At 37.0% G+C, this 25876-nt stretch overlaps 1 protein-coding gene across 7 annotated transcripts in view; it reads left to right on the top strand.

The window, feature by feature from the left end:
* Window positions 1–396: 396 nt before the first annotated feature.
* The window catches only part of LOC129579249 (furin-like protease 2), a 207143-nt gene continuing 181663 nt past the window's right edge, over window positions 397–25876 (top strand). For 3 of the 7 annotated variants that reach the window (XM_055469148.1, XM_055469121.1, XM_055469138.1), the window contains exons 1-2: window positions 1525–1906; window positions 6788–7511. The gene's annotated coding sequence lies outside the window, so the exon portion shown is untranslated. Of the gene's footprint in view, window positions 1046–1524; window positions 1907–6787; window positions 7512–25876 lie in introns of those variants that run through there. The other 4 variants (XM_055469175.1, XM_055469129.1, XM_055469167.1 and 1 more) reach the window with 3 other exon arrangements.

The raw sequence follows: 25876 nt of genomic DNA, 5'->3' as shown, positions 1-25876 counted from the left end.
GCCCCGCCAGCAATTTTACCAACCGTGCAGCAATAAAAATCAACATACATTTCCCCTTTTTTCCTTCCACACAAATCAATCCAAAGAAAAACATTGTGTCTTTCGAATTCTCCTACATGTATCTGCGATGTTTGACATTTGAATGCGATGCGGAGAGTAAATTTGTGCAGTGCTCTCTCTCTCTCTCTCTCTCTCCTTCGAGCCGATTACTCCAAACTGATGATTTTATTTTTGTTTGAAGCGGCAATCTCAATAAAATAACATTCGGTTCCATGACCGCCTCTGCCTTCATTTCCATAACTAACGGCATTTTTACATATTTTTCACACAATCATATCGAGGCATCAGAAGCAGCGCATGCGTTCGTTATGTCAAGTTGATCAAATTACTTTCTATAAACAATATGCGAAGCGATGACATAAACAAAGTGTGTCTTCAACCAACTCAACGCATAAGTTCCATATACTCTGGAACGAAAACCAAACAAAAATATAGATTTTATTTTTTGAATAGAAAAAAAACTATTGTTGCCTTATTCATATATATATATTTTTCTATAGTTCAAAACAAAAAGCAAATCAAATAGATAAGAAAAGGGTGAAAGTGTACAATCGATAGTTATCAACAAAGAGATTATGATTCAAAGAAGAAATGATAGAGTCGACGGCTTGGCATTTTGAATGATTGCAATTGTACTTTATCAGCAGAAAACAAAAATTGAGAAACGAACAAAAATCAACAAAGAAATCCGATTGTAAGTGAACAGAACGGATGAGTATTACTCATTGAGTAATAAAAGCAAACAATGCAAGTTAACACATTCAAGAGTTCTCCAAGGCCAACCTATTTCTATACATTCATTTTATTTGCCGTTCTTTGGGATTTCCTGTGGGCTTACGCCGAATATCCAATCGCGAAATGAATTGCCTGACAGTTAGCATACAAGCCAAGTTCCACAGGTGGATTGATTCCATTTCATACGCTCTATACATCAAGTCTCACAAGTATTCTAACGAAAATAATAAATAACCACCATCATTCACAGGTAAGAATTCAAGTATTGATTCACATTTCTGGACTTTGTGCATAGGAAATATTTTAAGACGATCAATATTGATGTGTAAGATATTGCTTCGAAATTCGTCATCGAAATACATCAACAAATGAAGAAGCATGCTGTTTTTGTTTGTAAGACGCATGCTTCACACACATAAACGTCATACGGTTGCGATTGTGTGTCGATGAAAGCGAGAGAATGAATAAACATTTGTGTGAAAATGAGCCGATTCCGCCGCTGAAGCATTGGCTTAACATGTTAGCGCTTCGATTGCGAGCGATGCGTCTGATGAATAAGCTTGTGCGTCACGGCAACGATTCATTCAAGCCAACATTTGCTGTGCGCTTGAATGCAATACGGTGCCGCTTACGTTGATTGTACGTAATTCGCTTTCGTTTTCGCCCAAAATTGAACAACCATCAACGCTGGATAGCCGTTGAAATGTGAATTTCACATCGATTCACTTTAGTCATCGTAGAAACACGTTTCGAAACGGACGTTTACTATATTTTTCGACTGCAGTTATCGCACCGCGTGTGATAAATCCAAAATCAAAACTTGAAATCAATTCACGGAATTTGTTCAATTTTTCTGAAAATTTCCGTCGAACGGAAAAATCAATTTCTTCAGAGAATTCAACGAGTTTTCTTTTTTACTATCTAAATACGTTGAATTATTCGACGCGTGGGAAAATTTGAATACGGAAAAGAAAATCGTTGAATTTTAGTGCCAATGAAAAATTGGAAAGAAAAAACTAAACACATTTATGGGAAATAGCAAAATCGAATTTCTTAAATTAAGTAAACCGCGTTGAATCGGCTACCATCGATTGCCACAATAGAAATCACGGTACGAAATTCTACTTAAAATGTTCATTTTCAGTGGTTTTTTTTAATAATCTTATAGTACAAATTCGTAAGGCGCTCAAGTCATTTGAATTCAGTTAAAGTGAGAGTGTTTGAACCAAATTTTGGCTGTTATTTTATTTTTCTTCTTTTATATTTCTCTTTCACTTATTGTGTCGCGGTTGGAATTAATGTGATTAGAAATCATGTTTTCATTTTCAATGGATTGCCTCTAAATTTTGTGAAATTAATTTGCGGCTGAAGAGAAAAAAAAAACTATACACACGTAATTTCCATGAAATTTTGGTGAATTTGAGCTTAGCTAGAGTCGAACAAAGCTAATGAGTGCTTAATTGACCCGAGTTAGTGCGTACACTGGTGCCAATGGAGACTTAAACATTTGCTAATCGTGAATTGTGAATTGGACGAAACGGAATATATGGGCGTATAAATTACGCCAATTTCTCGCCACTGCTCAGCATTTTTCATCATCAATTTTCGACGCTTTACTACTTTTATTTGCAATTGTTTTCTCTTTTTTTTCGGTCGATTTGGGTATCAAAATTTCGCTAAATTCCACATTGACGCAATGTTTTTTGCTGTAAAGCGAATGAACAAAAAATGTACGAAAATATATGCTACATTTTGAAATGTAGCCCGGACCCATCCCAACACAGTACGCGAAACTCGCCTCCAATTTTTCATTCAATTCGCGTCGTGTTTTTTTTTGTACTTGTTTTTCTCTCTCTCTATTTTTCTCGAATGTTTGCTCTCGTTTCACGCTGATTTAGTCTACAATCGATTCGAATCAACATCGTGATGGTATTCAGTCTCAGTCTCATCTCCCGTGGCAACAGTGAAAATAAAGTGTAACAAAAATGATGATCATTTTTAATTTTTTTTTCTTTCTTTCTCTTTGCCACTTGCTCCGACTGGAATTTGCATCCATGATTTATCGACTCACAATGCAAAATAGATTGAAGATGAAAAACAAACACTTTGCACTGAAAAATCATTAGCGTGTGCGAATACACACGAATGAAGAAAAAAAAAATGAACAAACACCAGCACAATCAAACAACGCAGTGAAAAAGAAAATGAAAGAAAAATCAGATTTCTTTATCATGAAACAGACAATGAGATTGGCGCTATTAAATGTAATCATCATCTCTCGCGCTCATTACTCGACAGAACGGAATAGTTCGTATAGTCTCGAAATGGAACCAGCGAAGCTGCAAAAGTACAAACAAAAAAAAATACCACAGTCAAACAATAGATTCGATTAAAATTGTGAAAATTACCATACGGCTTGGCGTTGTGTTAAGCTCATTAATTGGATACGAATTATGATACGTCGTCGACACTTTTGCCAATGAAAACGCAACGAAAAAAAAAGAAAATATTAAAAATTGTAGTAAGAAAAACGTTTCACGTATTCCTATTGAATCATCGCTATTGTTCAAATTGCTGTTTATTATTATTTTTCTTGTTCTCTGTGTGGAGAAAAGAAGTGCTGTTCTTGAAAGCAAACCCAAACAAAGCAAAACAAAAATTGATTCACGAAACGATTTGTGAGTGTGTGTGTTATTGGCGCGGCGCGAAAATGAATAAAACATCCGATTCTTTTACTTTCTCACTGTTTGTTTCCATTGGAAAAACTGATAAACACACGTACACGGGATGTAAACCGCAAAAGAAGACAAGCAACAACAACAACAAAAAAATGGAGAAGAAGTGCGATGTGGTCTGAAATTGTTGAACATAAATAAAGTAATTGTCGGCTCAAGTGGTGATAAAAATTCGTTTTATGAGTATGATAGACAAAAATCCATTTCAAAATAAAATGTATGCGAATTTTGAAAGTCATTTTTTTTTTTGGAATAGTTTCAGCTAGATTTGACATTGGTATAACTCAACTTGAACAACAACAAAAACATCGCTCACGACAAAGTGCTTTTGTATATATTTGCGTTCCGTGCAATGAATTCGATAACAATCAACATCATTTTTCACACAACATCGACCATCCAACTCCATTGGCGTCTCAACACAATTTGCTTGAAGCAAACGTTTTATTTTCGATGCACACAAGTTCACCAAACTAAAATCGATTTGATTGTTTTGATAGTCGTCGCCTCATCCATTTTCGTTTAACTTTCAATTCACGATGTTTGATGAGCAAAGAATTAGAAAAAAAATGAGTTTGTTTCGTTCAAATTGGCGTCCTATAGCAAAAGCTAATTTTAATTTGTGTGACTGCTTAACTCAAGCAAACATAATCACCTCATAAGTTGATAAGAAGAGTGAACATGGAACGACATTTGCACGAATCAATTCTAAAAGCGTGTTTCTATCGTTGTATTCCCCAGTTGGCTTATCATTGTCTAATGTTTTGCATTCAAATAAACGCTGTGCAAAAAGAGAAGAGACGAAAACGATTCGAAAAATCATCTTCGAATGAAATGATGCGTTGCAAGTGAGTCGATTTTATCAGTGGAATTTACAAACGAAGCATCAATTTTATTCTAATTTGGTGATGACGTTTCCGCATTTCACGTGGTTTTTTTTCTGCTTCTCAGCTGACCCTGGAATGGAGTTTGTATTACGTTCACTTTTGCTGCTGATCGGGCGAGAAATGAAGATACGTGAAGAGAAAAAAAAAAACAAACTCGCAAAGTTCATCTTGAATTGCATATGATTGTGTGTTTGAATGAGATGAGGCAAAGTAGTGGAGCGCTATCCTCACTGGACCGTGGCGCAAAAAGAAAATCGAATCGTGTTGTGAAAACGATATGTGACTTTTTCTTTCGATTTCTTCAGCTACGTGAAAGTGCAAGTTTTTTCTTCATGTGTTGAGTGCTCGTGCTCGCGAAAAAAATATAAGGTAGAGAGAAGTAGAAAAAAAAATGTACCTGTATTCGCTATTGACGCTATCCACTATGTAATATCACGATGTTATCAAAGAGCGGCCTCAACTTACCACAGATATTTATTATTACAACGGATTACTAAGTAGGAAGTGGAAGAGTGAGCCAATTGATTGTGTGCGCCTTTCTTCGCTGTTTGCTTGTTTGCTTGCCTTTGATTTTTCTCTCTCTATTCGTTTGTGGTTGCTATGTGTTTGCCAGTGCATTTATTGACGATTACAAACAATTACCTCTTGTATTTGTGTGTAAATGTGTTTTCAATCACTTTGGCGCGATTACCATCGATACGTTCGTTTTGTGGTGTTCATCAATCGATGCATCTGCCGACCATTTCATTCATTTGAATTAAATGTCCATTATTTGCATCTCTTTCGCTCCATCTCGGCTTTGTTTTTCACTTGTGATTTCTCATCCGTTATGTGCGTTTCGTTTTCAATCCATCTCACGTGTAATTGAAACAATGTTTCAATTGATTTAGCATTTATATCTCTCTATAGATAGAAGACGTGAATTGCACGATTTGCAATTCGCAAAACTGAGCTTCCGAATAGTTTGTTAGAAGGTCAGTCGAAGGCATCTGTTTCAGAATGCTTTGTTCAAGGGAACAAACAAAAATTAATGGAAAATAATCTGTATGAGAAAAACTTCTCTTTTTTTTCTCGTCCAAATCTTTGATGAAAATTAAAGTTTCAAACGTTGAACACTTCGTCGAATTGCTTGCTTTAGAAATCAGAATGTTTGCCTACATATTTGCCATGCATTTGTATTTGTGAAACGAACACTGTTGAAATAGAGAGAGGAAAATGAAAATTATTCTTTTGTTTGCTTGAACATTTGAACAGTTGAAAAATTGTTAAATGAAACATTTCCCTGGAATTCTCATTATAAATATAGAGAAAAATCGCACTCTCTCTCTCTCTCTCTCTCTCTCAATAAGTTTGTTTGCAATGTTTCGTAAAGAGAATGTAAACAATTTGGAATTAAAGTGGAAAAAATGTTGCTTTAGCATGGTCAAACGCGAGGTGGTTCGACGAAGAAGGAGCGAAATAATTGTTGGCAAGAACAAAGTTTCGGCGAAATATGATGCTATTTATTTATTTTTATTTGCTATTAAAAAGGGTGAAGCGATATGTACATTTATTTTACGCGATTATGGCGATATACCCTGGATCGGTCCATTATCAAAGCATCGAGAAAAGTTTTATCGGTCGATTTCACGCAGCAATGGGATCTCTTTGGGAGGTGTGAGTGTTCAATGTGTGCGTGTGTGTTTCAAACACAAGCGAAAAAACTGTGTAATGCAGACATGAATATAGACACCGAGACAGAGCAACGAATATGATTGCATAACAAATCACATGGTTCCAGATACCAACGGAAAAGCCAAAGCGAAACGCCAGCGCGAAAAAAAAATTACCACAACAACCGTGTCTACGAAACACATTTTAATTTATAAAAAGACCAATAATGACAACCACACCGACGTACAATTTACGAGCAAAATGGTTCTTCTCATTTTTTTTCTCTACACCGTTCGTGTCTGTTTACATGAACACTTCATCAAACAGCACATAGCACATACACGTACACACAATTGCTTTGTGTGTCAGCGATGCTGGTCGCCCAACATGACTTTTTCTATACTTATCAAACCGTTGTTCAATTCTGCTTTACCACGTCAAACCATTTATTTTATGGATTTTTTTTTTCGTGCGCCCGGAAGAAAAATTCATGCTTTTCAAAAGAAGGAAAACAAAAATAAAATCAATATTGAGCTGGGTGCTATGCTACGTCTATGTTTCGAAATAGCCATAAAAATGGCAAACTTCATAAAATTTGTAGTAGAACAAACGCGATGTTCACAGCCATCATTCTCATTCTCGTACAAATGCCCATCGTTTAGTAAAATTTCTTCTATCTGAATTTTAACCGTAATTTTCTTTCTTTTTTGTTTGCAGATTGTGCGTTTTCCTCAGTGCGTCATCGACATCGGTAGGAACAACATTTTCTCAATAAAACGTCAGTTAAACAAAATCGAAGTGACGCAAACTATAAAAACAACATTTAAATTGTGCAATTTTGGCCAATAAATCGATTCTATCAAATATAATTTGTCTTCTATTTTCCGTTCAACCATTATTTTCCGTTGTTAATTGATTGATTGTGCTCAATTGTTTTTGCTAAATCGGTGTGAACTTCATTTGTTGGATAAAAATCAATAGTTTCTTTAGTGATTCGCAGAAGAAGAAAAAAATCAGTTGAAAAGAAAATATTTGTTCGGTGTTAAACAAATAATTTTATTATCACATAAATCAATTTTATCGAAAGTGTTTCGTGTCGCGAATATTATTCGTGTTAAGTTTATGCTTGGCGTAAAAATTGTGTCAGCTGAGTGAGAGAGAGATTCGCGAGGCGAATGTATATGTCTCTGTGTGTGTGTGTGTGAGAGAGAGAGAGAGATTTACTTATGCAATCAACAGTAACCGCAACATGAAAACGAATCTCATACCATTCCAGCGTATATTCATCCAACTATAAACAGACACAGCAGTATCATTGCAGTGAATGAACACACAAACACCAACATACACGGTAGAAATCGGCTTGAATTTCTTTGCTACTGTCACCAAAGTGTTTTTCGACCGGTTCCAACAGAATTGTTACGCGACGTTTTTCTTTACGGTAAGTGACTTTTCTTACTCCACTTTGGCATCTCATTTTAAATTCATGTTTCAGCGTTTCTGTGGCAAAATATTGTCTATAATGCAAACGAAAAGCAGGGCGAAAAAATATTCGTCATCGAATGACTTTATCGAGTCACACCCTTTTTTAATTCACATGGATGTACTTAGGCATTTTCATTCCGACAAAAATTCCATAAAAATGACACTACAGATCACTTCAAATGCACTGAATGGTCCACATACTTCGTGTCTGAGCGATAAATTCCAAGCGCATAAGAAAATGAGCAAAATCAGTGTTGCACGACAATCATCGATTGAGCAACAGAAATCATGGCCGAATAGAAGAGAAAAAAATGTTTTGTTGCGAACTCATAAAAAAGTTCGGTTTTGTTTGACAAAAACAAAACATGCACTCAGTTACAGCTCTGAATTTCTGTCAACGCAGAGCGGAGCAGTGTACGAGCGATATGAAAGATTTCAATATGTAATATTCAAATTTATTCAGTAAATCCGATGTGAAGCAAAGTTTTTCTCCGTGTGTGTGAGTGCGTTGAGTTTTGAAATTCATAATTATACAAATTAAACTGAATTTTATGGGGCTGACTGGCTGGCTGGCTACTGGCAACGGCTAAACATTACTGCTGCACGCTATGTATTTCTCGTGCGTGTTCGTGTATAAGCTACCGTGTGTTTTGTACACATATATTCGATTCGCGATTACGTTGGTTTTGCCGTGCATTAGAGAGTCACATTATTTATGTCGGCCAAGTGCAATCAATTTCAAAATTGCCGCACTCGGCTTGGGCTAAGCCATAAAATGAAATTCATAAGCGAATTTTCATGTATGTTATTAAAACAAATGGCAAAATGAACGTGAAAGAAAAACAAAAATACAACGGCAACAGTAACAGCCACACCACTAACACCGTTTTGTTTTGATAATTTGTTGTGTTGTTTCTTTGCCAATCGCTCAAGTGTGCGCGTACGCTCTCTCGTTCGCGTTGCACTGCGATTTCGAATGGTCACACTGGCAATTTTCACACGACTGCCATTTGTATTTGTAATAGTGAACATTGCAACTGTTGCAAAAACATTGTCCCCAGACCGAGGCAATGCACCGAGCTGCTTGCCATCAGCGGAAATGCAAAAATACCGAAATTTGTTTAAAAGTTTTCATAGAGTTGGCCGCCTTTTTTGTTCGGTCGGTTTGCGCATAATATCGCAAATAAGCGGATATTTGTCTTAATTTCCGCACTTTCAAAAACAACAGAACAAACATATATCTGACGTGTTCGCATTCAACAGTAAAGCAAAAGAGAAGAAGAAGAAAAAAAACAGAACAGAAAATGTGCGACCAACAGAGGAAGTGGTGTGCGTTCGTTTGCTTCTACCATCGTTAGCTTTTGGATGACACATGATGAAAGGCCAATTACTTTTCGTAATTTTATGTTGATTAAACGATGAATTATTCAAAACATTGACAAACGACAGTGCATTGTTTGTGTCTCATTGAACAGCCTCTCGTTGTATAATTTAAGCATGATTCGACAGCAAAACCATTTCAGGATTCACTGACTTTGCATTTTTATCAGCATTCTGTCGAGCTATTTTTGCCTATCTCTGTTCTGCGCGGGGTCGGACGTCGGTGTAGTTCGTTGTGATAACATTAAAATATGCAGTGTGTTTTCTTGAAAAAGTGAAGCAAGAAAAGAAAAAAAAAACAAAGACAACGACCGGCTACAACGTAATTTCATTCATGGAAATTATTATGAAGCGTTTATCAGCTATTATATTCTTATCGTATGGTCCGTTTATTGAGTTAATTTGAGAAAATGATGAACACGTGTTTACTATCACAGCGCTCAATTATCCTTAATTCGAAATCCATATTCGATAATCAAATTTCAATTGATAGAGTACTTTAGGTATCACATTTTGATTCAATTACACATACAGTTCGATGACCAACGGCCATAAGCCGAAATTATAGCTCATACAAACGCATACTAATTATTCTAATTATATTCGAAATATATTATTCCATTCAATGGTATGAAGTCCCGTGAATAATGTGATCCGTTGGCTGGGAGTCAGATGTCATTTCAATTCAATTCATCACGTTTACATTCTGAGAATAGTTTCATAATCTGCTTGTTGTGATGGATCGTATAGATTTCGTTAATGTTACCAACTTCGTTATTGATTGTAATGGATTCGTGATATTCTGTGTGACTTATAACAACATTTCATTTTTTCAGTTCAAATGTCACTACAGAAACGTGTACGGTATAAATATCCGATAAAAGGTATTGACCGGCAATCCAATTCGTTGTTCCATGTGTTTGTGTTCACGGTAACATTGTTCTTTTCACTTCATAAGTCAAAAGGAAGTGTTCGAATAGAACGCAGAAAAGAATGGTCTGGCTTGATAATAAAAAGCGACTCAAAGCGAATGGATTGAATTAAATATGTGTGCCACTATTTATCCAGTAGTTTACTTGCCGTATTTTCACCGTGGACCGTTCACGATGGGGAACAATTCTTTGTGTAACATGAATACAGAGACACTGCCGTTGCGATTACCTTACTTTTTAGCTGACTGTTTCACTCGCTTATTTTTTTACACACACATTGAATGTGATAACATTTTTCCCCCTTTTAATTTACGTACTTCTATTTATTTATTCATGCTTTTTAACTGTACTACATTCAACTGTGACGTCTTTGCCCTTGTAACGACTCCATTCTTGACATCTAACATGTAATTAAATGCTAAATGAGTAATGAAAATGTGAATGTAGGATGCCTTAATTCATATGCATAAAATAGCGACGAAAATAGAAAAAAAACACCTTTATTCGTTGAACTAAAGCGGAAAAACCACTGCACAGCACCGTGTTTAAAAGAACACTTTTGGCATTGAACGCCCAAAAACTCAAGAGAATGTAAAGATCAACTGCTCGGCACAAGGCACACTTTGGAGAAACCTTAGTTCAATTGCTACGACCGGTAGCGACAGGGTAAAACTCTCGAGCCAAATCGAAAGTGTTGTTTGCGGTACGGTTTTTGCGATTGAGTTTTGACCTACACACAGAGTTGTTCCTTAGTTGTTTTCTTACATTGCCCCGGTGAGTTTTCAAGTGTGAATTGCTCGAGGTGCTGTGTGTATAAATTGTAAAACACCATCAATTTGGCGGTACACCGGTGAGAAAATGAAAAATAAAAAACAAAATTGGTCAAGTTGTAACACGCGAAGAACAAGGTGAAACATTTTTTTTTCAGCAACCGGCTCAACTCGGTTCGCACATCAAACGATACATTGATTTGATAGTGTGTTATTTTTGAAAATGAAGTGCTGCAAATTGTTTCGCGTGCTCGCATGTCATTTATGTTCAATGCTCACTCGCAACATAAACGATTTTATCCAAAACCAGCCCTTTGTTGGACGCGTTACACGCAGCTTGACTAAATGATCAGAATCATCAAAATCAGTACGTCGGTTCTATTGAAACATTTACGTTTTTCACCAGAATTTCATTCTAAATTTGGAGAACCAGTTTCAACATCAGGTGTTTAATCAGTTGATAACTTTCAAAATGAAACACGGAATTCGATTTATTAGCTATATTTTGAATTTGGTCGCAAAACCATCAAACAACTCGATGAACAATTGCGATAAATGGTAAATAGCAGATCAGTTGTCAGAGTTTCTGTTTTTATGCCAGCAGCAGATGTACAGTTTATCGTTCGCTAAACAATGAACCGAAATTTTGGTGAAAAAATGCCAGAGTTTCGAATTTCCTCTCACCGATCGCCACTTCTGTATGTTTTTTTTTTTGTTGGTGTTTAATCGCAAACATAATTTTTCACTTGGTCGTCAACACTTTGAAATTTGAATTGAGTGTCGAATTTGCTGTTGAATATACGTCAGCCCGACCATTGAAACACCGTGTATACAAAATTAATATGCAAATTCGATAATCGAAAACAATGAACGTGCATCGATTGTGCTGAATACAAACGGCCAAATATTCAAAAATTGATAATTGGAAATGGGCAACGTTCGCGCTAGAGCCAAATCAATTTGTTTGCAATGCAAATAAAAGGCAACAATCAATGCGTGTGCTGGCGCATCTATTCAGCCGAAAAATTTGCAATAATTCTTCGGATAAATTTCGGTTTTTTTTTATTGGAATTAATATTCAATTTACGTATGGTGATTATTTGTTGCTGATTTTCGTATGATATCAGAAGTGTGCTATTTTGATGTAGTTTTTTGTTTGAGTCAGAAAATAGCTAGTGTCCAATATCAACTGTATTCCGTTCTGCACAATGTAAAATCGCGAATGTGTGATATGTAAATACGACGAAACACTTTCACACATCGTCCTATTACGTACCATAGTCATAGTCGTAGTGAATTGTTTGCTGCCATTTTGCGGCCACACAACCGGACGAAAACGCCTCAGACCGGAAATTAAGTTTTTGTCAAGAAATTTTTGCTTATTTTAACCGAATGTTTTATTTATTCCGAGTATTGTCAAGAAAAAAGAAGCAGCGCGCATAAACGCGATAAAAATGCCAATTTATGCGGTGAAATGTTTCTGCCTTCTTTATTGTTGTTGTCTTGAAAACGAAATGTGTCTGGAACGCATGTTAAACTCAACGCATTATGTAAACAATTCGCGAAAACGAAAACAAAACAAAGAAGCAGAAAAAAACCAAATCCAATGATTACTTGTACATTGGAATACATTCAATGTGGAAGAAATTGAAATTTTTGGTGAACATTTGACGTGCTGCATGCAAATTGTTAAATTTTCATTAGCAGTCACAGTGGAAATAAAACGAGCAATGTCTCTCTCTCTCTCTGTGTGTGTATGTGCGTGCATTCATCCAATTTAAAATTCGACATTTTGCCGCCGCCGCCGCCGCTCGTTTGGCTTCAAATCAATTTCGTTTTCTTGCTGAAAGGTTTTTATTGCATTTGCATGACTTCATTCCATAAGTGAATGCGGTATTCGTTTGGCATATAATCGGTTGCGATGCGACACGTATTGTCTCTGGTTGCGGTGTCAAGCGACTTGCAAAGTAAACCGCAAATTAAATGGAAAATGTCGTTGAATAATAACAAAATTACCGGTGTGCATTCACCTAATTTATTTAATTTTGTTCGATATATGCAGCGATGTTCTAGTGTCTTCACTTTGAGCACCAAAAATGAGCTAAATCAATTGCACATTCATTTTGGTTTTGATCGGAGTTTTTTTTCTGCTGTCCGTTTCTGCATGATTCTCTTTCTCTCCCGTTGTGCTGTTGTCTCGGTTGGCATTGCTGCTGGCAAATTTTTGCACATCAAATCGATACCGAGTGCAGCATGCATGTCGAAGTTGTTGCGGAGTGGAGAGCGGCACCGCTCAACCCATAACGCATTACACAATCACAAAACGGTCGCAGCGGCACGTATGGAAAAGTAATTTGGTGTCATTCTGAAACATGTTTCATGAAAGTTTGTGTCATTTGATGCTTATGAGAGTGAATGATTTAGAGCAAAGGATCGATTGAGCACACACACACACACATACACGGTGCACACACATCTCACTTCGCAGTTCGCATACAAAAAGTCTCTTGGCATGACAACACTTATTCGCTGCGCTATTTTATGCTTGAAATACACAGTGAAATCGATTTCTTCCTGCAGCCACAGCAGTAGTAGCACTGCGAAGGCAAAACTTTTTCGAGGTTTATTACATTTGATGTGACTGTTTTGTTGTGCTAAAATTGCTGTTCGCCGCGACAATATGGTGTCTCTCTTTGCAACCCAAACCACACACACACACCGCAATCGATTCGCTAGCGATTATCAAACTCAATTCTCTATTATTAAATCGGTTTGAGTTCTTTTCTCTTTCGTTTTTCACGTTTCAGTTAAGTTTCTCATTGTATTCACCCAGTGACTGTGTGCTTTGTTCGTTTTGTTTCGTGGTCGTTGTTGTTTTTTTTTATATTCTCTCCTCATCTCTCTTCGATGCGAGAGATGTCAATTGTTCCAGTGTGTTGTTAGCGAAAATGAGTTTTAGCTTCGATAGAACACGTATATTCACTCACTATTCACTATGTGTGTCAATTAATGGCTGACGGTTTTATGTTTTGTTTGCTACGTTGCTATTTAATACTTGCGAATCATTTAGAACGTGCACAATGAACAGTGTTATGTCGATGCTGGCTCATTCGCTGTGCATGTGTATGTGTTCGTGGTATGTGTACGTGTGTTTGCGTTGTTGTGTTGCATACTGGAAAAAAAGGCATCGAAAAATAAGGCCAAGCGTAAAAGCACATAATATGCACAGACACTTATAACCAGATTAAACCATCATCAAAATCTATTAAAGACGTCGATTCATCTCCATGCGATATAGATTCACGGTATTGCTCCTAGTCGTACGCAGCATAATTTATAAGTGAGACGCGCGGTGCGCTAACCAGTGCCAAGCTCAATAATACATACGTTCACCCAACCCAGAGACTTAAGCACATTATCAAGTACGCCGACTCTTTGGCAGTGTGCGAATGATAAAAACCGCTCCGGATTTGTGTGTATGCGTACACTCGATTATGTATACGATGGCAATGTCTTCAATCAAATGTCATTTACAATCACTTTCACTTAATTCTTTTAGTTGCTGTTGCCGTTGCTGTTGTTGGTATATTTTCTTGTAGCGGCTTTGTTTCGGATCGAGCGGTTCAACTCGATACCAGAAACTGCTTCATCGTCGATGCTTGACTTTGGTACTTTTGTTTATGTCTCGTGTGTAAAAATGGCTATGTTGAGTATGTTTTGGCCACTCTTCGCAACGCAAACCATTGTGCTGTTGTCTGCGGCTTTTTACCACGACAGTTCATTGTTCCGAGCTCGATGGAGATTCTGTTTAGCTAATTGGTTATTGTTGTAATTTAACGTTGTCGAGCAACTTCCTTCTGCACAAATTTATTGATTCGTTGGTAATAATGTCGCAAAAAAACAAAAAAAACGATTTATGTCTAGCGATTTGATTTACCACAGATACGAAGAAAACATACGTTTTCCGAATGGCTTCTTCGCTTCAGGTGTGACAAGAAATATATCATTTAAAATTCAGATATTTTTTTCCGACTGATGTCAAAGCGTGGCCGTATGCATCGATCACAAGCCTTTCGCGAAGCGATTAACTTGGAAAGTTTATCGAAAAGTCGTTTTCTTTCTAATGTGAAGCACACAAAAGTTTTGAAATTTTTCTTATTCACTTCATTGGGTTTGCAAGCATTTTTTTCTCATCTCGTCTTAATTTACTTTGCGGAACATAAATTTCCGTAAAAACGATTCGGCGAATGTAATTTGAGGCAGCCAAGTGACGCTAATAGGTTTTTAATCGTTTTATCGATACCTGTGTGTGTGTGTGTGTGTGTGTGTGTGTGTGTTCGATTCACCTTTTATCTCATCGCAAGCGAGCAAACGCGAACGAGCATGACAGGCACACCGAATGCGAGAGGATCAAAAGTAAGCGGAACACATTGAAACAAAAACCAGCTGCAAGATGCGCCTATAGTCCGCATAGGAACTATTTTATAATACTGTTGAATGCATATAATTATAATGTGCCTTCCGAAAAAAAAACGTGCATTTCAAGGAAATGAATCCAGTTTGTGTCGTTTTTTTTATCGTCTGGATTGGTGATTATTGGCTTCTATTTTAAATGTATACGTTAAATGTGTATTAATCAAAAGAGCGAGAAAAAAAACCAGTGCCGCTTTAAGCCTCGTGTCGACAAAAACGTGTTTTGCTTTGATCGGCATATTCTCTGGTCGGCGAATCCAGTCTCTTTCAAATTTATACACGAAAAAAGAAACACCAAAGCCGAAAATCATCACCGTCATTTGGGTGATTCGATGGAAACAAATTGAACGGCACCGTGGACCACGACGAAGTGTGAGTATGACGTAAAGAAGAAATCGAATAACGATTGAAGACAGAACGAGAAAAAATGAATTGGTACAATAGCAACAGCAACACAAAAAAGCCATATAATAATCTAATTTTGCTGATTTCTTTTCGTTTTCATTACTTTGATTTGCATAATTTTCTGGTTCAATTTACTTTTTCCCATTGGGTTTCGTTGATTTTGGCATTTTCAATACCGGCCACGCAGATAATTTAGTCAACTCATCATTTTATCAATGTCATCGAAAGTAAAGTTGGATGGCAATACGAACGACAGAAACATAAAAAAAACAACGTGGACGATGACGGCGACGAAGACGAAGAAGACGGCGGTTTTGGAAAGGGATTTCAAAAGAAAATTGAATTTCAACGATAATGACGATCTGCTCAAGCACCTGGCTTTCAAAAGCAATTTTCATTTTAACGTTTATGGTTTTTGTGGCGCTGGCCAATGGGCTCATCCAATTAATGTTATACAGATCAAATATAAGCTACATGCAGGCTATGCGAGAGAGAGAGAAAAAAAAATGAGATGCAATTCATTTGCGGCGCACTAGAGCGGCGGACATTCGGCATTATGTTACACATTTATCGCGTGCATACACTTCACTTTAATTAATTGGAGAAATAGAACGCTCTTATATTCTCTCTATTATAGAAATATTTTGGATTATGTTGCGCCAATAACACGCAAACAGCTGACAACATTGCCATTTCAAGCTCAGAATGGCCGTATTTGCTTGCAAATGATTGAGCTTATGCGAAAACAGCAAACAAAAAAAAAACAACAACCATCGCCGACAAAACACGAAATGACCGAACATGCATATTGCTATTAAAATTCTCTGGTCGACATTTTTTCAACACTGATGTTGTTGGATACGAACGAGAAAAAAAAGTGATGTCAAGTAATAAAATGTAAAGTAGATTAAAAATGGCAGTTTTCTGCAGTCGCACTTAATCGCCATTATTGGGTGTGAGTCAGTGTGAGTTAGTGTGCATCGAGCGGAATGTTCTTTACATTTTTAGCCATAATCACAATGTAGCCGATTCTCAACGTGTTCAGAATGGCTACGCTATTTTTTGTGTCGTGTATTGCGCGCGCTGCGGTTCTGGTCGGTGTATTGGCAAAAATGGATCGCCAATACGAAGCGAAGGAAAAACGCAATAATGATTACGACGTCAGCGATAGCCGTAAAAAGTAATCATAATCAGTTTCAGTAGAGCAAAGGCTCTCATGGTATCTATTTAAACGAATGCTTCGCGGTGACGACAGCACATGTACCGATGATGAAAATGTGTGTACAAGTAGTTGCGACAATGCAAAACATTTGGCGCAATGTGTAAGTACCAAAAACAGTAATGTTGCCATGTGAATAACATGACGAAGGAATGGTAGACCACACCATTGCCCGAATACATCAGCGTAGGAGCTGAAAAAAGCCTAACAGCCGTATGATTGATTATATTTTGTGTTGTATGCCTCTCCACCCCAAACACAAGCACGGTCGACCACAAATTCGTATTTTCTTATTTTGTTCCAGTGCTCCGTCTTCTCACCCATCCTCCGCTCGAAGGACACACACACACACAAAGAGAGAAAGAGAGAGTTTTCATTACGTTAATAAAAACCGGCGCACAGGCAACCATTTCGATCAGAGAATCATTTCAGCATAGATATTCAGTTTACAGCTGAATTCTCAGTAACTGAATGCAGTGACTGTTTGCGTCGCTGTGAGTGAGCGGGCACTCTACATTCAAGCGCAGACATGCATATACATTGGTTTACACTCAATCGGAGTGAGCGTGCTTGCGAAGAGGAGAGAAGAGAAGAGAACGAACGAAATGTGTCACATCGAGCGATGCTAGTGAATGTCCTCTTGACACAGTGTCAGTGTGGCGAATATTTACTCTTTGTTTCTTCGAATGATTGTTCCTGCTTCTTTCTCTTCTTACAAATTTGTCAACAGCACAAACACAAGAAAAAGAATCAAATTCAGAAATTAAACAGAACAATGTTTGATTATTGGTTTGTTGTGTGTAAACCAATGTATATGCACGTCCGCACTTGAATGTAGAGCGCCCGCTTACTCACAACGACGCACAGTGACTCGAGGGGCAAATCACTCTAAAGTAATTTGTAATAGAGAAAGTTAAAAATTACTTTAGAGTGATTTCCCCCTCGCAGTGCCTGCATTCAGTTACTGTGAATTCAGTTGTAAACTGAATATCTATGCTGAAATGAATCTCTGATTTCGATGAATTGTTGTTGCGTTCGAAATGATACCGAATAATGTTTTTTCAAATGAGAGGACATGCGTTAGCACATTTCTCGGTCTTCAACACAGCCACAACACTGACTAGCGAAAAAAAAATCGTTTCAAATTAAAATTGAAATCATGATCGTCGACACAAAAGGAAAACGAACGAATGGGGCCATGACTCAGAAAAACTGAAACTGAAGAAGAATAGAACAGTCTCAAAACTGTCGAAATTTTGTATTTTTAAATTGTACTTTTTTCTGCGTATTGTATCGGCCTTAAAACCAGAGATTTACGACCACTTTATTAAATGAGAAAAAATCGCATTTGCCTCAGTCATATAGTGTCCATGTGAACATTGGGGGCTAAAAAAAACATTTATTTTATTGCCATTTCATCAGCAAAATCAACTGCGTCTCTTGAGTCTTATACATTTTTCCACGAGCCGTTCATCACAGCAAAATATACATTGATTCCAAGGCACCCATAAAAAGAAACAATTTTTTTACCGAAGATTTTTCTATCGTCCCATTAAAAGCAACAATTTAAATTATTTCGAATCGCATTTTGGACGAGGCGAACGAGAAACAAAGCGTCAAATGATAAATGAACATTTTAATCAATAACATCCACTGTTGTCTGTTGTGCTGCTGCTATCCCCACCATTCTCCACATCTTCGGTGTGCTCGTGTACAACATTTTCTGCATATTTTATTATTTTATTGCAATTAACATTTTATCCCAAAACAATGAGTGTGCCCAACGCCCAAAAACCGGGAGCAAGTGACGAGCAATTATTCAAATTTTACAGCACATTGTGTTTGTGCGGTGGATTTTGTTTCGGTCGTCGGTGGGCAGCCGCTGACAACCGGCTCGACAACTGAACAAACACACCAATGACACCGAAAATATGATTGATATTCTAATGAATTTCAATTTGTTGTTTTATTTTTCCGTTGATTAATTCCATTCAAATGCGTTTCACACGCACACGCCATCGTACGTGCCCTGACACGCACACCACGATCGTTTGCCTGACGTGTTGTTGAATATTAAAGTTAGCAATGGAAATGCGTTTATTCATCACCATCAACATTTTCAATCGCATCATCGTCCCGGATTGTGGTTTGGTGCGGTGTGGGCCAGTGGCCACTTTGTATGGCAATTGTTTTTGTCGGACGTTGATCTTGGCACAAAATGAATTAATTTTCGGTCATACACCGTTCCCATTGTACATGTACATGTGCATGTACAAGTACATATATATCGTAAAGGTGTGAACTGTTTTGTTTATCATTTCAATTCTGTTGTGTACCATTGTCTCAATGGAATTATGCCGCCAGAATTAGTTGTTCGCCAAAATATTTCGCTTCCATTTGAAGTAATTAGTGAAGTGCTGTCAAAATCATTTATTCCAAGTGCTTTTCGCGCGCTAATTACACACATGTCTGGCTAATGGTCAACATTTCTCGCTAGCTCGTTTGAATGTATGTGTGTGATTTTAATCTGCGGACAGTTCAACAATAGCAAAAACTCGGTGGCTAACGAAATTCACTTCAATTATCACTTCCTGCACACCGGTGAAGATATAATCTATTTCAAAGAATTTTGAATAACAAGATGTATGGAATTTCACGAATGTCATAATACGAAAATATCGCGAAAAAGGTGAAACTGACATTTACCCGTGTGTGAGTTAGTTTGCCATTGGAATAAATTAGCATTCTTTGTTCACTTTTTTTAAAATAATCATTCAAACGCCAGATTGAATGACGAAATGGGAAAAACCGGTGTGTGTGTGTGCAGCCACGTCAAATGGCCGATAACCCAAATTAATATTCATTTGATTGGCAACCCAAACGATAAGGTCCAACGGATGTTGATGATTTTTAATTGTTTTCGAAATATTCTAATCATCATACGGCATACAAATTGTATATTTGCATGCGATTCAATGAATTCATATGGCAAAACGTGTCCAAGTGACCGACAGGTTCATTATAGTTAGTGGCATATTTAGATCACTTGATAAGCAAACCACTGAGAATGAGCAACTGTTATAGACAGAATTGAGCAGAAAAACGAAACAAAAGCAACATTTATTATGCAAAATTGCTGCAAACTATGTTGCGCGAAGCACAATTCTATGGACGTACGATGTTCTGATAAATTTGACGGTCATATGTATACTGCTGACCAATTTTGATAATTCAATATTCATGTTGAAACGATATTCGAATCTACACATGTTTTTTGAACGATTGATTTGTGGTAGTTGACACAGAAAACCAACTGATTACATTCCGAATTGAGTTCGCTTTGTAGGCATTTGCAATTTATTGAATGCACATGAAAAGTCAAATTTGATTGGCCCACAGTCAATTTGTATAAATATTTATGCTGTTATCCATCGAAAGGTTTTCCATGCACCAGAGAACAGATAAAACAAAAACATCAACTATATTTCCAATTAGTAAGTTTTGAGTTTTACTGGGTAAACAAGTTCGGTGATGGATTGAACATGGAATACTCTGGTTCTCACATCTTCATTTCAATTTTAATGAAATACAGATACAAATGCTTGTGCAATATTCCCATCAAGAGGGTGAGGGTTTGATGCAATGGCCTAACAACCACACTATCGTTTCCACTGACTGAACAATGAAACCAATACGTCCCAAAAGTTATGTGTAGCACAGAAATAGAACCATTCCCATTGATGCCAATTGAATAGCGAGTCAATTTTCTATTTTGATTTCGTAAGTTTTGCTCTATTTTTCCAAGATTATATCGAATTTTCGGGGGTAAATCGCCGAGAAACTTGCCCATTGCCCAAGCCAAAATCATGAAAACAACAACTCCTAACCAAAAGACTTATCGAAAATAGTTCCGTGTTGGCTGCTTCACCATCACAGTACATTATTAAGTTATTCATGTTTATGAGATTGTGTACATCTGCTGCAAACGGCGTCGTAAAACTTTCCAACTTACTCCATCTGGTATGGCGGCGAACGTGCACCGAAATCAGACCACAGCAGCAGAGCGCCACTGTGTTGACCAAGCCAAATAGCAGCAACACCAACAACAAAAAACACAAACAGCCCAAGAAAAATTCCACCCCAAAATGATATAAATATTCTTGAGTTAATACTTTGCTTTCGAAATATCGTCTGCTTCATTTAATTTCAAATCCATGCTCTGGCACAAATATTGCCATCGACACAATTGCGCACTAACGTTGTTATTCCGCTTCCTCGTAAAAAAGTTGGCAAAACTTATCCGTTCCGATGAAGATAATAATACGTAATAATTCGAGCATTTGATTCGTCTCGTGGTTTACCTGAGCTGAATTGAGAGGAGATCGAAATGCTTTCGATTTTCACATCGCATTCCAGGCAATGCGTTGTATGGATATAGAGCGATACCAATAGCACCAACAACAAAAAAGTCAAACGAAATTGATGGCGTCGCATTTCAATGGCAAAAAGGTGACGGCATCCAATTCCAGCGAAAGGTAGAAAGAGAGCGAGGGTGAGTGAGAAACAAAGTAAACGTTTTCGACAGTGTATTAAATTTGGATTAGGATACACGCAATCGAACCAAAGTGAGATTGTGTGCGACCTTCACAAGAGATGGCATCGCGATACAATGGATGAGTGCTCAAAGCAATGGATAAGAAAGCGAAAAAATGCAATGAAATAAAATTGAAGCGAAAATATACCGAATCAATATCAATAAATTCAATTGTTATCAATAAATTCAATCAATAACAAACACAAAATGGGGGAACAGGGATGGAGAGTGAAAAAAGTGACGCACTAGCGCTCATTGGGTGCGATTCTATTTCATTCAAATACAACGCTTATTATCATCGCCGTCATAAGTATCCGTGCATCGCCGTCGATTCTGTTCAGTATATTTCCAAGCTTTTTTTTCCCTCCCAAGACCTGTTTCTCGTTTATCCAGCCTCTTTTTCCTAGTGCCTGATGCTTCTGCCTATTCTTTGCCTTCTTTCTGATTAGATCAATATCGGCCGAGTACACGTGCAAACTGAACAGAATCAATCCATAAACCATGTCGTAGGCGATCTCCTTCTGCTACTATAGCGACCGCCTTTTCATTTTGTGCATTCAACACGAAACGGCGCATAAAGTAGCAAATGATATCGTTCACATTTATCCTTAACAATACACATTACAATTTACCCCGACATTTTCGTTGTTCTACTTTTAGTTCGGCATTATTTTTCCACTGAAACAAAAAAAAAATCATCGGCTTTCAATGCAAAACACTGGAATTGGGATAATACCGAGCCCATCACAAATGACCCCATAGATGTTCAATTTTTGTCTGTTTTGTTATCAATTGCACGCCACTTCTTGTGTAATTTTATCGTTGCGTCTCTTTGTTACTCGCTACAAGTGAGCTTTCGTGTGAGTGAAATGAATTGATTAAAATCACACAATTGCATGCGATGATCGGAAAAAAAAAAGTGGAGCAATGTTACGAAAGGGCATCTGTGATTTTGTGACGATGTATCGAGAAATGTCGAATGCAATGAACTAAAAACAGCTGTACCCACACACTCACATCCAATCAATCCTTTGAGAATTAATTGATTGATTCGCCGCGCAAAGAAGGCAAGGAAACACCATTTTGCAATTTATATCCTCTCACACACGTAATGTTGTGAAAAAAAAACCTAATCATAATCAATAATTTTTGTTCGTTGCTTTGCTTCGTTCCAAGTATCGGACTCATACCGTGTCCTTTAACTCACTTTGATGCCGGTGTAAGTATTTTCATTTTTGCACGTACGATACATGGATGTGTTGTTCTCTTCAACATAAAATACCACCATAAGCTGATACACATCACCGGAAAATTCCAAAGCAAACTGAGCAACAAAAGAGAACCAAAAATGAAAAAAAAGAAATGATTTTGTTGAGCACAAAGGAAAATCTTCGTTTTGTTCAATATGTCTTATCACGTTGGCAAGATTGGATGGAAAATAGTGTGTGTGTATGTTGGCCCGCTAGTAATGCCACGTATAAAGCCTATTTTATCGCAAATACTCTATCTCATTCGTTATTGGAACATTGTTCAGATGTTCGTGCAGTCAGTTCACTGTGAACGAATGCATGGAAACGCAAAACGATGATCACATTAATTTGGCAAACGTTGACGCTCACTCTTTCTTTCGTACAAGAATGCGAAAAACGAAAATAAAAAATGAAAAGAAAAGCATGACAACAATAGAAAAAAGCATGAATCTTTTCTCCTGATCAAAAAAGAGAAACAATAGCTTACAATCAGTTAGCCACCAATGATTTAGAAAATCTAATGTGAATGTACTCTCGGTTTGATACGGATTTTTCATTTTCACGCTTTATTTTGAAAAGAACGAAAACATTCCTGTATTTTTTGTGCGTAAATTGGGTTTGTGTGTGTGTTTGTGTGTGTCGTTTACAATCGGTTGACACAGTTATCGCTGGAAGCAATTGCTTTGTACAGTGGAAGAGTTGAATCCGAGATTCAAGAAACCGATAAATCTACCTTTCTGCCTTTGTTTCTCGCTACGGGATGGTTTCTTTTATGTGGTTGGTAGACTTTTTATCTACCTCTCCGATCGAACGCTTCTGGCAGAACAGTTATTTCATCCTTTTCTTTTGTATTTTCCCGTCTGCGAGGTTTCTGAAGAATCCACTGAAAATTTAGTGATTCCGAAGGGATGTTGATTTATCGAATTTGCAAAACTTGGACGATAACAATGTGTCATAAAATTAACCGATTGCACGACACGCCGTCCAATGAGCATTTATGGAATTTTGCAGTCAAATATGATTAATGCGTGTTCAATGCGCCCAATTCATTTTTGTCTACGACAACAGACGCATTGAAAGGCCCAACAAAGGCCGTAAACCAATTTCAGTCTGGCATTTGAATTCTTCAATGGAGCAAAAAAGCAAGAAAAAAAAATAACGCATTATAAATAGATCAGCAAACACCTTTTTATGCCTGCCCTGGAACTGTCTACTCGTGCACTGCGTTCACTCGCTTTGATGCCACATCGTTGCGTACTCAAAAGCATTTATCACCTTTTATGTCTGGAATTATAATAAATATCAATGAAAAACACAAACGAAACGCAATACACTCAACGAGAAACCAATTCTCAGACAGAGAATAGTTTCAAAATTCATTTCGAATGAATCATTGACATTCCATTGCTTTTTTTATCTGTAGAAATTTTGACAAATCCATTTCGTGAAAAATGGAATTTTGTAGCAGTTATGAATGTTGATAAGTGTCAGTCCCTTTAGTACGTGATTTAAAGTGTAGTAGATGGATATATAGCAATTCCTTGAATGATATCGTAGATGAAAGTGAGTTGCAATTGATTGCTGTTGTCATCGAAACCATGGCACCAAAACTCAAAATGAACCTCACTCACTATCCTGAAAATATTTGTGCATTTTTTTCGAATATGCATCAATAATGCAAACGAGGGTGGACTGAAATGTTCGATAATGTTCAAAATTAACAGAGATAATTCACCGTATATGCTACGAACTCCATCAATATCATCTAACATTTAGTTTTGAGTCATGTGAAGCTATTCCAATGGTTCAAATTTAATTTAATAAATTCCATAGCTAAATAACTATAGTTTGATTGATTTTCTTTGGTTTTGGTTAAACAAAACCATGGTAAATCCATCACTTTGAACGTTGAATCATACTCTGAGAAAAGAGATTTATGGTTATGTTATACTTTTTGTTTTGACACTTATTTCACAACAAGAACTTGAAAACTTTGTGGTGATTTCTGGTACCAAAAATATTTCTAACTTTTTTTTTCACTACAAAGTCAAAAAAAACTTTGTGGTGCTCGGCAAAAATATATTTAGTACCGAAAATCACCACAAAGTTTTCAAGTTCTTGTTGTGAAATAAGTGTCAAAACAAAAAGTATAACATAACCATAAATCTCTTTTCTCAGAGTATCAAAGTGAAGCAGGACCGATAATATTTGACCGATGTCAGTTTATTGAGATGCTTGATTTAACCAAAGCAATTTGCAGTCTCAGTTGTAGTAGTTTATTGATATTGATGATTCATCATGAATAGAAATCTTATAAATTTCAACATAGAATTTTTATAAATCAAAAACAATGTATGATACATCCGATTAGGTAGAAACCATATTATTCACACATGTTATACAATGTTGTTAATTAAAGTCAATACATGTGTGGAACCACACCTGTGTTGCTCTAATCTAGCAACCGAGTGTTTTCATTTAGAATTCCGGAGAAAGCTCTGTTTTCGATCTGTACCGCAACAACGCAACAAATAAAGCGAATCATTTGAAATTCTGAATTTATTCGACTGTAAAGGGAAGTATTCATGAGCGAATTAGACGCGAGTGTCTTTTTTTGCGTCGGTGGGGGAAAATAAACTGTGTCACTTTCAATTAGCACCGCCAGAATGAGCCGCAAATTTCGGTGACAAGATCACGTAAACGAAAACTACGACAGAATTGCAAATATTATACGTCACATTCGTAATATAATTACAAAAGACTGGAAAATATCTTATGTGCTGACTCGGGGGAAATTCGCCGAGAATCGAAATATGTCGAGCAGTGTCAGTTGCTTTGAATGCTCTAAAACAAGCTCGAATGCATCGATAAATTTTTGTACAACACAAGCATTTGTGCAAAACATTAAATAAACTCATCGAGATGGATTCGCCTCTTTCGGTTGAGCAATGCTAAACTTTGTTTTATTATTTACTTTTTTTAACCTCTGGTTATTACATATGTACTTGTATGGCTTCGGCCCTATTTCCGCTGTCCATTCAGCTATATATAAATCTGTCATCATATTCATTGTGGAGACGTCGGCGTTGTGCTGTTTATCTTTTCGGCGATTCTGACCAATTTTTCAGAGTGTGTCACGCATTTTTGGTTTGGTGACACACACATTTTTTTCTCGGTGATTTGATTTGGGAACTGAATTTCCCCAGATACATTTCATAACTGTCATGTAATTTCCTAGATCTGTATTTTTCTGGTGTCAATTCTTGTCATGTCTCTGTCGACTCACTTCAATCTCATT

The sequence above is a fragment of the Sitodiplosis mosellana genome, unplaced genomic scaffold (assembly GCF_009176505.1).
Source record: "Sitodiplosis mosellana isolate CC-2019 unplaced genomic scaffold, AAFC_SMos_1.0 Smas_scaffold_1, whole genome shotgun sequence".
Lineage (NCBI taxonomy): Eukaryota > Metazoa > Arthropoda > Insecta > Diptera > Cecidomyiidae > Sitodiplosis > Sitodiplosis mosellana.
The sequence above is the reverse complement of the archived record's forward strand: the minus strand, read 5'-3'. Positions and strand labels throughout refer to the sequence as shown.